The sequence below is a fragment of the Rhipicephalus microplus genome, chromosome 2 (assembly GCF_043290135.1).
Source record: "Rhipicephalus microplus isolate Deutch F79 chromosome 2, USDA_Rmic, whole genome shotgun sequence".
NCBI classification, from domain to species: Eukaryota; Metazoa; Arthropoda; class Arachnida; order Ixodida; family Ixodidae; genus Rhipicephalus; species Rhipicephalus microplus.
Genome location: NC_134701.1, coordinates 152,000,060 through 152,017,008, shown reverse-complemented (window position 1 = coordinate 152,017,008; position 16,949 = coordinate 152,000,060).

Below are 16,949 nucleotides of genomic sequence, written 5' to 3'. Positions count from 1 at the left end.
TCCTGGCTCAGTCTCCCCCCCCCCATTTTGCTGGTGACGGTAGTTGCGTCGTGCTCAGAGAGCTCAACAATCTGTAATTTACGCCGTGGTTTTTCTGTGTACTCTTCGATGAGCGTGCGCTGCTGCTTTTACGTTACACCGCACCCGTAAATCGGGGAACCGGTCTCGACACGTCGTGACGCCGCGCTGTATATCTTTGGCTTAGTCAAGATGGTAACGACCAACTTGCGACAACGTCGGTGGGGGAATAAGGCCAACATGGCGGCCGAGAAGACAGCAGGCCTGTCGGATGCATTATTTCAGTCTGACACGGGGCAGAAATCAGGGCTATATTCTTTCCCAAGTAGGTAATCATTCTCTATTCTGCCGTACTTGTCGGGTGTGTGATACGGATCGCGCTTGTCGGCAACGGGCTCGGTCATTTTGTGTATCGCACTCACGAAATGCACCACGAATGTTGGCTTCGGCGCCTGTTCGCCTGTGTTTTTTGACCGCTCGAAAGTTGGCCCCCTTTGCCCTCGGCCGCCCGGATGCTCGCTCATCGAGTGCTTGCTTGTCTTCACCGTCGTGATCACCTTCGAGCTGACGATATTAGGCGCAGACCTCGTCGCTGTTTTGCAAGGCGTCGAAAAGACGTGTCGTTTCTCGTAACAAGCTTGGTTGTGTGATGTCGCAAGCTGTAAGTGCACTGACACGGGCTGGTGGGGCTTTCGCTAACGTCGGAACTGAGTCTGTGAAAATTGGTCGCCATTACAGTTAGGTTCCGCGTCAGTCAATCGCAAGAAGTCCGCCGCCGACCGTTGGCGGCTGCCAAGGTGGTGGACTTGCGTTTGCTCGCCGCACTCTCTCGAGTTGGCGGTATAAAGGGCCGCATTACCGTCGGTTTTTAGGTGCTTGCTCCAAACCAACTCGGCGCTGTTCGTGGCGGCGGCCCAGCGTTCATTCGCTCTCCTCATCAAGGTTCTCCGGTGGCAGACGCTCCCCGTGCAACGCCGTGTTTGGTCTCACGTTCGCTTGCTCGAGCTAAAGGGTGGCGCTTGTTTTGAACTCGCTGCCTCGCTGGCGGCACGGTGGTTCGCGGCGCCTCGGAGTTATGACTGTGGCTACCGCACTTAACCTGTCGCGCTACGGGGATCGAAATATGTGTTTGACGATGTGCGACATCACGGTGGAATTATTTATCTGTCGTATTTTACACGTATGTTTTTATCTCACCTTGCACATATTTGTCGTACACATACAAATTCATCCTCTGTCGTGTGTGAATTTTTACAATCTTATTGTGCAGCCGTGCGCACACATCGCGCGGAAGGCTATGGCTGTGTGCGCTGACGTCTGCGTGGATCAGCCTGTCATCTATCACTTCCGTTCGAGGAACTTCACAAGGGCTCTACAAGGACTGTACAAAAATGAAGAAACCTCATGTGTATGGATAAAAAGAAAAGACTTGAATGACTTAATTTTGTCTTTCGTTGTTGCAGTGACACACAAGTGACTAAATATATTTTCGCGCGTTTGTTTCCGCGTTGTTTGCTCCTCACTAGGCAGAAAATCAGGCGAGAAAAGTATTACGCCTTTTGGAGAGCAAATGACAAAGCAATAATTGAATTGGGATAAAAAGTTCATCTGATTGGAGTATTTGAGTGGACCAACCGTTCATTCAGCGAGGTGCAACTGTGAGAACTGAGCGTTGCCCGATAAGGTGTAAATGTGGGGACTAACGGTTGCCCTATAAGTCGTAAATGTGATGACTAAATGTTAGTCCTTTGAGCTGGTCTGTGCGAACTAACTCTTAGACCCAGTGCCGTTAGTTCCTAAAATAATTAGTGGTAGCGGTAGCCCCATTAGTCCCTAAAAGGACGAACCACAAACTTTTTAACACTTTTTTGCCTTAGAGTGTTCTGGGCCTCACTCGGAACACTGTTTCTAAATAAACTGCAAAGAAGAGGAAGTACTCCAGCGCAGAGGCAGCAGCATTGAGCGCTAAGGTTCCGAAATACTTGTCTGCAATGGGGAAAAGGTAATTTGGATAAATCCAAAGATTTTTACCATTTGAGGTATTGCTAGAATAAACAGTGGTGTGTATCTCGCCAGTTAGAGGTCACTTATACCAGATTGCGCTGTGCAGTTCCAGAACTAAATTATTACCTTAAGAAAGCTCGACTCAAGGCGTCACCACTATGCATTTGGTGCACCGAATTGAAACAATTGAACATATCTTTTAATCTGTCATCGTTTTTCTTATCAGAGAAAAAGACTTTCAGTAGCGCCATTACAAAAGCTAGGAATACAAGCAAATCTACCAGTATTTTTATCACTTGGCGGAACTTCATTTGGTTACTGCCACAGGGATATATGCTCCACTGTGTTTGATTACATCAACGCAACTAAAAGGTTACCGTGCTTGTGAACCTTAACCTTTTCTGATCTTTAGTTTATATTTCGTAGCTATGTCTATCAAAAACAAGAGATGGTTTGGCCGCTTGCTCAGCAAACATTTTTGTTTTTTGGTAGTATTATTTTAAACTACTTTTTCAGATTGGCTTCATTTTCATTCAAGTTTCATTTAGGTATCCTGCCGCCCGGTTCTTGGCCAATCCCCCTCTGTGGGTGAGCGCCATCAATCAGAGGTCATCAGCATCAGCATCAGCATCGAGCGTGCAGCAGAGGCTCGAGCTCGTGAATTGCGGCTGGTGCATCGCCTTACTAGCAATAACCTTTCCGTTCAACAAATCTCCTGCATATTTGGTGGAGCCGTGCCGGGTACCGTCCCCCATACCTTCCCGCTAACATCCTGGAACTCCGTTCTCGACGGCTACCTTCTGCTATGCCGGACGCCGATCAGCAGACGCCTCCATCTCCTCCGGCCACCGGTCCAGGCAGTGTTTCTCAGCGGGAGCCTCCAATCTTCAGCGGAAGAGATGACAACGACGTTGAAAATTGGCTCTCAACTTTTGAACGGGTGAACGCTTTGAACAGATAGACAGACGTGGGCAAGTTGGCACGCGTGTCGTTCTACCTCGCGGGTGTAGCCAGCCTTTGGCTTAGCAACCACCAGACAGACGTCCGAATGTGGCTGAAATTCAAAACGTCGATTGTAGCAGACTTCAGTTGACGTGCCTTCTGAAAACATTGTGCCGAGCAGCGTTTACGCCCACGCACTTAAGAAAGGGGTGAAACCTTCACCAATTACATAGAAGACGTCGTAGATTTGTGCAGACGCGTGAACGCCGCTATCACGGAAGCTGAAAAAGGGATTCACGACGACGCTTTTCAAATGCTCTTGACCAAGAGCCTGAGCACGGTTAACGACGTAATTAGCCTGTGGCAAAGCTACCATAAATTGTGGAAACAGCGAGCTCTGACAAGTCGTCCTCCAGCGCGCGATATGGCAACACTGTCTAGTGTGACAAATGGTCATGACACAGCGTCACTAATAGCCAAAATAAAAGCATTTGTCCGCGAAGAAGTCGCACGATAGCTTTCCTTGGTGCCTTTCACACCAGAACCTACCACAGCTTTACCGTCGTCTCTCCGTGGCGTCATTCAAGGAGAGGTCACCGAGGCCCCACCAGCTGCTCGCGAGCATAATCTTGCGGCTACTCCACTCACCTACGCCGCGGCTGCAGCCACACCAACTCACAAGGCGCCGGCACCTCCGTTCAAGCCTCACGCGAGCTATCCCCCACCTCCACTCCACTGGACCAGCACTAACACCGCCAACCCGTGGCGCACCCTCGACAATCGCCCGATATGCTATGCATGTCGATACCCCGGACACGTCGCAAGGTATTGCCGTCGCCGGACGCATATCACTGATGAAAACAGCCGTAAGCACTTCTTTCCGCTTGACTTCAACGCGCAATACGGTTCCTCCCCTCCAATGCCAGCCCGCTACCAGGACGACCACCGCCCTCGGTCACGATGTCTTCGCTCACCCTCTCCACGCCGTCACTCGCCTTGTCCTATGCGTCGACGGCCCGCGCCTAATGAGGAGGAAAACTAGACGACGCAGCTCCTGAGGCAAGAACTGCGCAAGTTTCGGTTTGCCCAAGTCCTCATGCGTCACCTACCAATGTTATTAATGTGTTCGTCGAAAATATTCCTATTGTCGTTCTTGTTGATACCGGTGCTGCTCTTTCTGTAGTCGATGCTGGATTTTCCCACTCAATTCGTAAGGTTACGACGGCTTTCTCCGGATTATCACTTCGCACAGCCAGTGCTAAACCAGTTCAACTGACCGCAGTATGTACAGCCCGCATAACAATTCAGGACGTTCTGTAATCGATAGAGTTCATCGTGTTCCCATACTACTATCTTGGGATGGGACTTTTTGTCACGTCATAACGCCGTAATTGACTGTTCTCGGGCTGAAGTTGATTTTTGCTCACTAGATAATTGAGCGTCCGTCTACACCCAGTCTGCCGCTAAACCTGTCGTTAACGACAACACCTACATCCCTCCATGCTCTTGTCCGTTTATACCAGTTTCATGCAGCGCCATATCCGACGGCATGGTCGTTCTCACACCATCTCCAACATTCGTCGCTCGAAGAGCCCTCCCCCTGCCTTTTGCTGCTCTCGACCGCGTAGAAGGCTGAACCACAAGGCCAATTTTAATTATGGGCCATCGGCTTTATCCCTAGTTTGTCACGAGTGCCTTAGCCACGTCGAGACAATCAGTTCTACCAAAATTATATCTATCCCCAATGAGGTGCCTTCTACCTCCGTCTATGAACTGGCTGACGTCTCCGCGGATGACCCAACGTCGGCTAACATATTTCAACCATTCATCGCTGATCATTTGACATCTTTGCAGCGTTCAGAGATCATCACCATTCTTGAGCTCTACCGCCACTCTTTCGACGTTGCACAAACATCTCTCGGCCGTGCCTTAGCAGTAGAACACCACATCGACACTGGGTCCCACTCACCGCTGCGACAACAATCATATCGCGAGTGCGCTACAGAACGCCGCGTCATTGCTGACCAAGTAGACGACATGCTTCGCAGAGGCGTTATTCGATCTTCACAGAGCCCATGGGCGTCTCCGTTGTGGTACTCGTTAAAAAGAAAGACGGTTCTATTCGTTTCTGTGTCGATTTCCGACGATTGAACAAGATCATGCGGAAGGCTGTCTAACCAGTGCCACGCATTGACATTGTTTAGGACTGCTTACAGGGTGCCGAGTTTTTTTTTCCTCGTTAGACTTGCGGTGAGGCTACTGGCAGGTGCCAATGGCCGAGGCAGAGTGCCCCAAAACCGCTTTTGTCATGCTAGACGGCTTATATCAATTCACCGTCATGCCCTTCGGACTTGCAACATGCCTGCAACGTTTGAACGAATGATGGACAACATCCGGCGTGTACTAAAATGGAAGATCTACTTGTGTTACCTCGATGATATTGTGTTCTTCGCCTCTAACTTCGACACACCTACATCTCCTTCAGCAAGTCCTTACTTGCTTGACCAACGACGGTTTGCAATGAAATCTTAAAAAATGTCGATTTGTATGCGTCAACTGAACATTTTGCGCACGTTGTTTCCAAGGAAGGCATCCCCCCGGATCCCGAGAAATTGCGATCTGTTATGGCGTTTCCTAAACCTGCCAACATCAAAGAACTTCGGAGTTTTATTGGCTTGTGTTCGTATTTCCGGCGATTCGTCCGAAACTGAGTCTATTATATCAGCTCTCAGGCAATTTCTTCGTACTTGTAAAGACCTCTCATCGTGGTCCCATGCCTGCGAAGAGTCTTTCACCACCTTGGGATGGCTTCTCATAAGGCCACCCATTGTACGCCATTTCGATACTGAAGCTCCCACTGAAATCCACACCGACGCCAGTGGTGCAGGCCTGGGCGCTGTGCTCGCATGACGAAAACCGGAGCATCAGGATTACGTCGTGGCATACGCGAGTCGCACGCTTACCAAGGCATAGAGCAACTACAGCATCACAAGAAAAAAAATTTTTAGCCATTGTGTGGACCCTCGAAAAGTTTCACCTGTATCTATGTGGTCGTTCTTTTGACGTCGTGACCGATCACCAAGTGCTTTGCTGGCTTTCGACGTTAAAAGAACCATCTGTCCGCATCGCTCGCTCGGCGTTGAAAATCCAAGATAATGACATACGCGTTATTCCTTTTTTCCGCGGGGCCATTGTGAAGAAGAGAAAGTACTCCGGCGCAGAGACAGCAGAATCGAGCGTGCAGCAGCGGCTCTAGTCATCAAGTCTATAACCATCAAAAGCACCAATCGCCATGATCGTACTGCATAGTAAACCGACAACCACTCCAAATTCCGACTTTCCTGGAATTTTTGTGATTTAAAAATGCAGTTCTCCATGTATAGTACGAATTATTAAAGTGTACATCATGTCAGTTATTGATTACACACACTGTAACAAAGTGCCAATGTTGCGATTTAGATGCCTCATTCATCACAAATGATTACGGCTTAAGTGTACTGCGCTAAATACTATGGCTGCTTTCAAGGCTCCCTAGAGTCCTTCCCTGAACTGAACGACAGCGGCATGAAGAAACCGCAGCCGACCGCGAAATAATGGCAGTAAATAGAGCTTTATACTTGCGGGTTTTTACACTGTTCTCTAATTCTTTCCTAGTTACCGGCCTATGTAAAACAACGTCCTTCGACGATTGAGGAAATAGCGCTCATAGCGCTCAGCACAGCAAACAAAACAGCACTGACAACATAGAAAGTGATCAGTGACGTCACTGGTGTTCGTGGCTAGAAAAGTGGATTTGTTCACAAACAGACTGAGTGCGTCAGGAGTCCTCGAGCATTCTTCGAAACCAAAGTGCCTCCACTTGTTACAATACGTGCAGAGGCAAACGAATTTGGGCTAATAACGAGTCAGTAGCTACTCCCTAAAAGCGAAAAACGGAGGTTGTTTTTGCATCATCAGTTCATTTATTTTTTTTACTTGCTGCTTAGAACGAAAAAAAAAATTACTCTCTCTCATACTCCATTTTACCTCCGGATTGTGCGCTGCCTTCTTTCTTGACGCTGTTAAATTGCCAAAATTTATGTCTGTGCTAGACCGTCTCAGCAATAATACACGGAACTACGGTGGAGGTGGACGTGAGCACATGAAAATTGACTGCTTAATGTTCGCAGCAAAAAGGAGTACCTTCTCGTTGTCATGCTGTATATAGGATTGATTGATTCGTGGGGGTTAATGTCCCAAAACTACCATAAGGTTATGAGAGACGCAGCTGCATATAGAAAACTGAAGTTATGGCCAACAACGCAAATAGAGCAAGTCTCCATGGGAACACCACCTCTGTTTTAGTAGTGAATTCATGCAGTCACACGAATATCACACTAAATGGGTCTTTCAAAGAGGCATCGTTTCACTAGCCCTATTCTTTCCTACATTGTTGCACTAAAACACTTTGGCCAGTACCGCACAAACACCGCATAATGAGCAGACCACAACGAGACTGGTACGTCAATCGCTGATTGAAATTCTTATGAACAATCGCCGCTCAAGGACTTGGGTGAGAGCTGCGCAGGCTGCACGTGTGATCGTGAATATCATGCTTACCTGCCGAACTGACGAGGGTTTCTTCACGAGACTGTGAAAGGCACGCTATGGACATAACTATTATATCTGAGATAACAAAGCAGAGAAGTCTGATTTTTCATTTTCTTTAGTGATGGCATTCTTAGGAAAAATGACCGCCTTCCAGCCATGTGAATTTAATTGCCCGGAAAAACTATTGAATTCCAGGCATGCGAAATAGGGGTGGGGGGGGTGTTGGTGTGGTTTTATTGTTTTAGAGTATTGCTAGTGAAAATCGCTTTGTCAGTGCCTCAGTAGCACACGATTTGTTTCGCGACCATTCACAGCTAGGCGAATTTGTTCATGTTGTCTAACAATATATTCGCGCGGTTCTACTGGTGTTAAATTTCCGTGGTTCACCCATGGCAGGCTTAGAATTAACTGGATGAGTTGCTAGACGGGTGCTCCGTTTATGTATGAGAGCGAAAAACTTATACGAGGAGAATCAAAGGCCATTTTCTGTCATTCCAAGACGTCGTGTCCAGTGCAAAGCAGCTGCAACTTAATCTTTTACAGGGTGCATGACAGGGCATATCCAGTTTTCACAGGCGTCTCACACCGAGTAAGTGATTTCAATGCTTGTTTTGTGGTTTTATTTTTTCTAAAGAATATTGATATTTCTGCAATATGCCTGAAAACAAATGAATATATGCCTCTCGCTTTCAATTCTTAAAGTATGAATAAATAACACCGACGTCAAACTTTATTCGTGGCGTTGCAGCTGTACTTGAATGTGAGCAGCGTCTCCTGCATTTTTTTTCAGTGCCTGGACGAAGAAGCGAATTTCAACGGGAAGCGGCCATCAATGCAAGTGCGGTGTTTCGCCGCCAGGCGCCGAAACTGGCATTGAAAACTGGAGTTGACATAATTAATCGATTAGATTAAAGGGGGCTCAGTGGCTGGCAGAAGTACATAAAAAGGATAGAAAGGCTGTCGCGAAATTTCAGAACCATCTGAACTCTCTAAGACATGAGACGAGCCTAGAGCAGAAGTTTATAACTACAGCTCGAGGTGCTAGCCTAGAAGGGTACGAAGCTATAAAATATATAAGAACAAGGGTGACAGAAACAATATCAACAAAGAAGTGCCTTATGCACCACTATAAACAACAATGAACCAAGTGGCGCAATGGCTCCATTTTCACAACGAGAGTGGGAAGAGGCTGAAAAGAAGGTTCCTAGTAGTATATCAACCGGCCCAGACGGCCTTCTAACTATGCTGATAAAGACATTGGGTCCGAAGTCTAAGCAGACTTTGAGAGAGGCAGAGAGCAAAATAATAATCGATGGTGAAGTCTCAGATGGATGGAAACTTAGCAGGATGAGGATGATCTATGCAGCAAAGGGGGACAAAGCTGACATAAACAAATACCATCTTATAAAAGTGACATCATGGTATACAGGCCGGCGGTGCAGATTATAAAGGAGAGACTACAGGCATGAATAGAGAATGAGGGGGTGCTGGGGGAACTGCAGATAGGGTTTCGGACACACAGGAGGTTGGAAGACAATCTGTTCTCACTGACGCAGTGGATCGAAATAGGAGAAAGAGAACAAAGGCCCCTGTGGCTAGTATATTCAGATATCAAGGGAGCGTACGATAGCGTGGTTCAAGAGGACTTGTGGGGAATATCGGACACACTGGGTGTGGAAAATGGAGTCAGTAAACTTTAAAACAATATCTATAAAGATAACAAGGTTGTTATGAAGTGGGAAAAAACAGGTATCCAAGCCCACAGAGGTAAAACGGGGGATTAGGTAGGAGTTTCCTCTGTCACCCTTGTTATTCATGATGTACCTACAAGGATTAGAGGCCAAATCAGAAGGAAGTGGACTTGGCTTCAACCTCTCTTTCGTCAAACAAGGAAAACTCATTGATCAGGCACTACCAGCATTGATGTACGCAGATGATATAGTGCTAATGGCCGACAACCAGTAAGATATGCAGAGATTGATGAACATCAGTGGTAATAAGGGAGTTAAGTATATGGCAGGACCAGCGACTTGCCTGGCAATGCCGGCATGACGTGTGGAAACGAATGCCGGTTCGCACGCGCGCCGTGTCACGTCGAAAAGTATTGGCGCTTGACTCTGGAATGTAGTCATGTTGTCACATGACATGCATCTCATTATTATCATGTTTGCACCAGTAACATAGCATCGTCATCCATTGACGTCACGGAATACCAAATTCGGCATATGTGAAGTGAGCAAAACGGCCACGAGCGCATCATGAGCGTTGCATAAGGTCATGTTACATGACACGCATGTCGTGATTCTCATGTTTGCACCCATCTCAAACCTTCGCCATTCATTCACGTCCCATAAAACCAAGTTTGTTATAAGTGAAGCTACCGAAACGGCTGCCAGCGCATCATGAGCGTGGCATGTAGTGATCTTGTTCCATGACACGCATCTCAAGGTGATCATGTTCACACTAGTCACTTACCTTGGTCTTCCATTCACGTACTGCAATGCCAAATTTTGTATATGTGACACTAGTGAAATGACCGGGAGCGCTCCATGAGCGTGGCTGCAGTCATGTTGTTAAATGACACGCATGGATGTAAGGATTTTCATGTTAGGGTCTGTCGCTTGTGTTTGCCACGCAATATTGTGATACCATACCAGTTTTGATACATGTCATGTGATGGAAACCACCGCAAGAGCAGCAACAACATGAAATGTAAATCATGACACTCATGACATACATATAATGATTTTGATGTTATGACTAGTGAAATATGCTCGTCATACCGTCATGTTATGCCATACCAAGTTTGCTATAGATGCCATTATCCAAACGCTCCGGAGAGCTAAAAGTTGCAGGTGGCTAGATAGATAGATAAATAGATAGATAGATAGATAGATAGATAGATAGATAGATAGATAGATAGATAGATAGATAGATAGATAGATAGATAGATAGATATTTTTAAAGTCGCCGTAGTTCACGAAGAAATGCTTCGTATTTAATAAAGCCCTACGTTCCAAATGTTCACCGATGCTTGCTACTCTCGTGTGGCGTGGCATATTGCGCACAAGCCTGGAGTTCATGTACTAAATAGCTCAAAATGCCACTACAGTGCTTCTAGAAATACAGGTCATCATCCAATTCCTTCGAAAAGCACTACATGTGGTACTACCGACAAAGAGCAAGTGTGAGAAAACAAGGAACTATGGCGGGTGATTTTACCGTTTGACAGCTTAAACAAGGATATAAACGTGAAATAAACAAGAACAGCTTCATATGCCATGCGATTTCGGCGATCATGGCCTATGTTGTAAACAGGCACTGTTGAAGTCTGAAGTCTAAAGTCAATTCCTCAGCTTGAGCCAAGGAGACAGGCGTAAAAAATATGCCCTGTGGTCAGGTGCTTGACTTTACTGTGTATCCGTGGACGGAGTGTTGTAGCCTTAATATCTGGCTGCTCAGCCCTGTTTTTTTTTTACTTCTGGCTGGCCTGCCAACTCAGTAGCGAGCAGAGTAGAGGCCGACTGGCTGTGTTGTGCCCATGGGCTCCCATTCAGCTCCGGGGCGAAATGTTAGCGTTGCTCCAGGCAGTGATCGCGAGGCAGCGTTGCTACAGAGAGACTCATTTGTTGACTGTTTGGGTGCAGCGCACTTCCATTAAGTGATACGAATTACTGTGTTGCCAAACGTGAAGGATAGTCTTCAGCCACCACTACTTATAATCTATGAAATAGTCGGGTTGTACATCATGGCCATATAATAGAGTTTAGTATGACGATTTATTAAGAGACCAATTGGTCTGCCTGATGACTGCAAGCAGGCTGTCCCGAACACCAGCGCAAGCTGCAATTTCATGGAGCTACAGCCGTACAGTGCATTAAGGCGATAGCTTTTGATGCCTCATCTAAAGCGAAAATTGATGGCTGGCGCCATCCAGTGTCTTGTCACGTTGGTGGCGTGAACATAGGTGATGCAAGAAATCATCATTAAGTGAGAACGTCATCGCATGAGGTCACATATCATAAATGTTTTTGACGTAGGGGAAGGTCACAGAACTTCATGGCATCATATTATATCTTCGCTTGGTTGAAATCGGCCCATCATGAGGGATAACCAGCTGAGGAGCAGAAAGCTAGCTATGTCTCCAATCCTTGAGGCAGTAAGGAAACCATGTTGTGCAGACGAATATCCATGAGGTAGGCTCTTTGAATTGGAAGAAAACGAGGATAGGTTTTGCCTGTCATCTCAGGTGAATTCATGAAAGGATCGGCGACTTTTTTTTTTGTAACTGCACACTAAAACTCTTGTCTCTTTATCATCGTCTTGTTTTCGCGCTGTAACTATCGTCATGTCATACCAACTAGCCCGAGCTGCCACACTTCTGAAGGAAGCGTTTGCCCAGACACTGAAAAAATTGGCAGATCCCACGTGCTGTGGGAATCAATGATATGCGAAGCACAATTGAGAAAAGTTGATATGTCACTTTAAAATCAGCACACCATTACAAGGTGAAGGTGGTTAAATTTTGCCGTATATGACTTCCGTGTCTTGGCTATCATGTTTGGATGTGCGTTTACCTTCGTCATCTATTTACGTAACGTGAAACCAAATTTAGCATATGTGGAGCTAGCGAGACGCCCGCGAGCACGCTATGAGCGTGGTATGTTGTCATGTTCTTACATGACACGTGTGTCAAGAATAATATGTTTGCACCACTCATATATTTTGTGATCCATTGACGTCACGTAACACAAAATTTGGTATATGTGGAGCAAGAAAAGTGGCCACAAGCGCATCATGAAGGGCCCAATATACTCCAGTATAGCGTTGACGCTATACTGGAGTATATTGATCTTTTAAACTTCGACACAAGTTCGCTGGTGAAGTTGCATTTCATGGGTGGAGAAGAGATTTTGTCTCAGCGCAGTAAAAAGAATAAAAGAAGAAAAGCAAATAGAACGAAGAAGAAAAGAACAAGCTGAGGACAAAGTTGAGAGGAACGACTACCCTCTTACGAAAAACCACATTTTCTGAGAACCTAAAATGGGACTAATTTTTCTTCAAAGTACACTGTTTTCTTCTCCAAACAAAACATAATAATTGTCAAGTGTTCAAATAGTGATCTCTGGAGCAGTAGACAATACAAGCATAATATTTTTACACGAGCAGAAAGTCACCAAAGATGTTACAAAATCCACTGTGTTAAGGTCTCGCTTTGTAGTTTTTGAGTGTGAAAAAGTTATTTTTTGATTGATTAAATAATTGATATTGGGGTTCAACGACCCAAAACGGCAATATGATCATGAAAGATGCCGAAGTGAAGTGCTCCCGAATTATCAACTACCTAGGGTTATTTAACGTGCACTCAAATCTGAGCACACAGGCCTACTGCATTTTCACCTACATTTAAAATTCAGCTGCCGCAGCCGGGATTTAATGCCGTGACATTCTGGCCGGCAGCCAAGCCATTAAACCACCGCAGCGGGGCGTATGAAAGATAGAAAGACTTCAGCCCTTTCAAGTTTCTTGGAGCTGATATGTGGTGCGTTGTGACTGGCGTCCGCGTTTAAGTGTGTGGTGTCAAGTATTGGAAAGACCCGAGGCAGCTTTTTGTTGGCAGGCCTCACATGCCACCTGCTTGCGTTCTTTTTCTCTGTGCTGCGCTCACCATCCCATGAACCTGTTTTCTTGGTGGTTTTAGCAGGATGCCTACGTTTTTTTTTTGTTTTCCTTCAATGATAGCTGCTGCGAGAAGCGGATGGTCGAGTATACTATAAAGCTATTAATTGTTTGCTTGCTTGCTCGGTCCTTTATCGTGGCTCTCACCCACTAAGGGCGATTGACCAGGACGCCGGCGGTTATTGTAAGTCAAAACCGTAAGCTTACTGTCAGAAGCCAACAACTATCTTCTCCTTCTTGTAATTTAAGTCTAGTAGTAGTGAACAGGAAATGACACTGTTAATAATTTACGTTCTCACTGAGAGTAAGTCAAAGGTCAAATATTGACTGACACTGAAATGAAGCTTATAATTGTAGTTGTCTATTTTTCACTATCACTGGCGCTAGCATTTCGGTTGCCGGATAATTGGTTGCGACATTATGCACACAGATTCTTCGCTTTAGAGGCCTCGACACTTTTTTGTTTTTCTTTGGATTGGGAGCTGCAGTTTGTTGAGTTTATCAAGTCGCACACTGCGTGAAATCAATGAAATTAGTATATTTCATGCACATGGTGCCTCATACTGAGCTTTGACAGTCAGTGTGCACGTCTTGTTTTGGTCGAGCTGTCGAGCCTTCGCGAGCACCAAGAAGCAAATGCAGAAATAGTGCGGACGTACAACTAGAATGGGAACCATCCGAGACTATTGGAACCACTTAAAAGCGCCATACACAATTAGTATCAAAATATTTGTGAGTCTCTCGAAGTATAGCATGATATAAAGTTTGTGTTCTGTATAATACTGCACTACACCGCTACCGGGCATGAAAGAGAAAGCAGCACATTACAGGAAATCTAGCTCGCTCAGCACAGGCGACCGTGATGCAGCTTCTTTTGACTACGATGTGTTTATCCATAAATGGCGCAACCGCTTGGTTATCTGTGAGTGTGCGGAAGTGCAAGTGACCACTTGAATACTAGCATTCAAAACAGGAAATCTCTATCAAAGGGAAAGCTGCTTGCCTTAAGCGCAAAAAAAGGGAGGACATATTACAGAAGCTACCAAGGAAGTTTGGAAATTGGAAACCTTCTTGGAAGCTACGTAGAACGGAAGCATGCGAAGATGTAGGCTGCTGCAACTGCCACTCGCCTGCAAAACGAAGCCGAGCATACCGTTTACTGATGACAGCTATATTTATTGGAAACAAGTTTCAACAAAAATTATCACTGATTATGATTCTCATTCATGAAAAAGTTTGGGACAAAGAAGGCCCTGAATACGCAGATATGTTTTTTTTAAGTTCCTGGGAAAGACTTGGTGCTGCAGCTGAACGGAATATTTTTTTTGCCACAGTGAACCCACATAAAACTAGATGATTCATATAATCAGTGAAGAACAAAACCAGAGACCCTCAAGCTACCAAAAGATGCTAGGAACTTTCTAGGCAGCGAAGCTAAAGCTACGGGGGTTTAGCATCTTTACATTCACTCTTACGCAAAGTAGTCCGGTTTAGCGCGCGTCGTACGAAGGCGACAACGTATAATGTAGAACAAGAACCAGCATCTGACTGGCATGCGCGGCGCTGTGTCTAAAAGAGCTACACGTAAAAAAGAAAAATCACATCTTGCGCACACGTGGACACCATTGTGGGACTATATTTTTGCGGTAGAATGCATGCGACTTGTCTCTGTAGCATTCGCTTAATTGTGAAGAAATTGGGGGATCCTTAGGCTTCGCCTTAAAGCGTTGCACACGATAGCGTCATCCGGTCCCTAGTGCTTACTTCAACAACTTGGTGCACACTTTTTGTTCTATGATTATACTCGAGAAGTTGAAATTGTGGATTTTACGAAATGTAAGCGGTAAAACTGAACGTAGCCTCTATTAGTGAAGCTCTCGCATATAACTGCATTCTGTGTAATGGGTAAATTCTCAATACCACGAATTTTTATATGCGAGCGATGTTTTCGAACTTACTACACGCGAAGTAACCTGTGTGCCTTTTGTAATGGGTGGCTGGCTTTAAATAATGATGTAGGTATGAAAATCACATGTTTTGACGGCCATTGTCAATCCACCACCCACATTTACTGCAATATTGCTTGTTGTATTGTAAAACCAGTATACAAAATGCGGTGTTTGTAAAGCGTGAAACTTGTTTTTACTGCATTTCCAAGCAGAAGAAATTACTATTGCTGCATTTCCAAGTACACACGAGTGGATGTGTAGTAAACCTGGTTGCCACGCAAATGGCTTGGGTTCAATCCTCCCTTCTATGCGGAAATCTTCATTTCTTTTATATGCATCTTCTTCAATATTTCCGGCGCAACACAAGACGCCCACGTCTACACTGACGCCGATGCCGAAACTGACGCCAGACTTTCTGCGAAACATTCATTTTGAACGCTGTCACTTTAAATATTGAATTAAAGGCCAAGCTCATACTCGCGTCCACCCATTCGTCCGTGCCATAAAACGGCGCTAGCTATGGCTTCTCTCCCTTCCACACTCTCAGCGAAAATTCGGCAGATCCCGCGTACTTTGGGAATCTACGTTATGCAAAGCGTATGGGACGATGGTTATACATAAATACACTTCAGCACATAGCACCTAGCTACAATTAACTTTAGCCCGACGTGACGGCTGTATCAAACGAGTACATATGTAATGTGTATGAAATTGAATAGCCAACACTGCAACCGCAATTGACGTATAACGAACGTAGAAGAAGAAGTGTCTCTTTAGAAGAACGCTTGTTTCTGCGCTCTGTATTTTTTAGTGAAATCATCGGTCTTTTGAGGTGCCTCGCCTCCCCGACTTGTGGTGATGGCCGTGGATCATGCCAGAGACCCGCCTGGTCACAGGTCCTCACACCGGTCAACCACAAGGAAGCGAGCTGGCTCTCCCAGTGACACTGATGACACCGATCTCTATTCTATGTCGGAAGACGACACATCCGATGGCAGTTTTATACCTGTCCGGGGTAAGATGGTGAAAAGAAGGACGGCGAATACAGCAGCATCAGCTCCTGCAAGCACAGCGACTGTGCAGTCAAGGCCTGAACGCTGGCCGCACGTCATCATCTATATGCCCGAAGATCCATTAAGCAACCTATGGCTTCTGAACAGGCAAGCCCTTTTCGTTGCTCTCGAATGTGCGGTGCCACATCAAATTAAGCACGTACGAGTAAACCCAAGGAAGAACATTCTCGCCATAGACGTGCACGATGTGAGTGCGCTAGGACAGCTGCAGCAAATGACTGAGCTAGGAGGCATTAAAATGCGCCCCTTTATCCCAATGGATGAAAAATCAATTGCCGGTGTAATTTATGACATCGACATTGCCATTCCTAACGCTGACTTGTTTGCCCTCATCAAGCCTGCAAACGAGGGAACTGTCATTACGCAAGTGCGGCGCCTTGAAAATACGCGCTGCGTAAAAGTGTTTTTCAAGAGAGATTGCAGGCGTCCCACGTTAAAGTTGGACATTTCCGGAGAGGCGGCTGGAGTGAGATGCTGTGCGGACGTGTTTCGCATGAGCTCCGGCCCGGTGACCGACTATCGGCGGACGCGCTTTTTTCTGGACTTGCTGTCAGTGGGCTCGTCTGCAGGAGGTTGCCCTGTACCTACGGACACCACTCGTTCAGGCAAGTTTGTCCCCGTTTTTGGAGTTTCCGAGATTTTCCTATCAACCCCGCGGTGGCAAGGCTAGGCCTATCTCCTAGGCCAAGCCTGG